Genomic DNA, 1,655 nt, shown 5'->3' on the forward strand with positions numbered 1-1,655 from the left:
GACCTTTACGTTATACCATAAACAAAATCAATTTCTAATAGATTACAGATCTAAAGGTAAAACGAAAACGTAAAGTTTTCAGGGGAAGAACATTTTTCTGATCCTGGGGTACTGCACAATTTCTTGAATAGTATTTAAAAAGTACTAAACATAAAAAATTGACAAATTCAACAATATATGAATTTCTTTTTTTAAAAATATTTTTAATGTTTACTTATGTTTGAAAGAGAGACAGAGCATGAGCAAGGGAAGGGCAGAGAGAAAGGGAGACACAGAATCTGAAGCAGACTCCAGGCTCTGAACTGTCAGCCCAGAGCCCGACGAGGGGCTCAAACCCACGAACTGTGAGACCATGACCCGAGTCAAAGTCAGACACTTAACCAACTGAGCCACCCAGGCTCCCTAATACAAGAATTTCTTTTCATCAAGTGAGTGAAAAGGCACTTTATAAGGTGGAATAAGGTATCCGTATACATATATCTGGCTAATAGCTTGTAGCCAGGATGTTTAAAGAATGCCTACAAACCAATAAAAAAAAAAAAAAGACTACTCAGTAGAAAAACAGGAAATAGACTTGAACACACTCTTCAGAAAAGAGGATATCCAATGACCAATAATCGTATGAAGAAGTTTTCAACCTCATTAATCATCAGGGAAATGAAAATTGAAATCTCAGCTCTATACTGACACACCCACCAGATGGCTAAAATTTTTAAAAGTGTTATCAAGGATGTGAACAAACCAGAACTCTCTTATAAAGCTGGTGGGGTGTAAACAGGTACAATCGTATTGTTAAACTGTTTAGCACTATCTACTAAGGTGGATCATTCTTGGGTATATACCCCAAGGAAATGCAGATATTTATTAACCAAAATATGTTCACAACAGCACTGTTTATAATAGTCTGAGACTGGAAACTACCCAAATGTCTATAAATAGCAGAATAGATAAATAACTACTGGTACCTTCCCATAATGGAGTACTATATAGAATAAGCAACTTATAACTACATAAATAATGTGGAATCTCACAAAAGAAGCCATTCCAACTGTCCCCCACCTTTCCCTACTCCCACAAGGTAAACCATATACTGTGTGATTCCATTTATATAAAATACAAAAAAGGTAAAATTAGTCTATACTGTTAGAAGTCAGACTAAAAGTTCCCCTAGGTGGGAAGGGGATCTGAGAGCAGAAAGGGGCAAAAGAGGGCTTCTGGAGTGCTGGTCATGTCTTTCCTTTCTTTCTTTTTTTCTTTCTTTCTTTCTTTCTTTCTTTCTTTCTTTCTGTTATTTATTTATTTATTTATTTATTTTTAAATATAATTTATTGTCAAATTGGCTTCCATAAAAAATACGGAAGCTTCACGAATGCGCGTGTCATCCTTGCGCAGGGGCTGTGCTGACCTTCTCTGTGTTGTTCCAATTTTAGTATATGTGCTGCCCAAGTAAGCACCATATCTTCCTTCTTGATCTGGGTACCAATCATCTCTGTTTCAGTTGTGAAAATAGTTGAGTGGTATCCTTATTATCTGTGCATTCAATACATGTACGTATGTTGTACATCAATCCAAAGTTGAAAAAATGTTTCAGTGAACATCCTTGTAGTGATGTTTTTGCAGATATCTCTGTTTCTTTCTCTTTTGACCGAATTCCT

At 35.9% G+C, this 1,655-nt stretch overlaps 1 non-coding gene across 1 annotated transcript; it reads right to left on the reverse strand.

Moving 5' to 3' along the window:
* Positions 1-1,347: 1,347 nt before the first annotated feature.
* On the reverse strand, positions 1,348-1,454 carry LOC122202459. The gene has a single exon (XR_006194678.1). It is a non-coding gene; the product is annotated as a U6 spliceosomal RNA (small nuclear RNA).
* Between the last annotated feature and the right edge of the window lie 201 nt (positions 1,455-1,655).

This window comes from Panthera leo, chromosome A1 (genome assembly GCF_018350215.1).
Source record: "Panthera leo isolate Ple1 chromosome A1, P.leo_Ple1_pat1.1, whole genome shotgun sequence".
NCBI classification, from domain to species: domain Eukaryota; kingdom Metazoa; phylum Chordata; class Mammalia; order Carnivora; family Felidae; genus Panthera; species Panthera leo.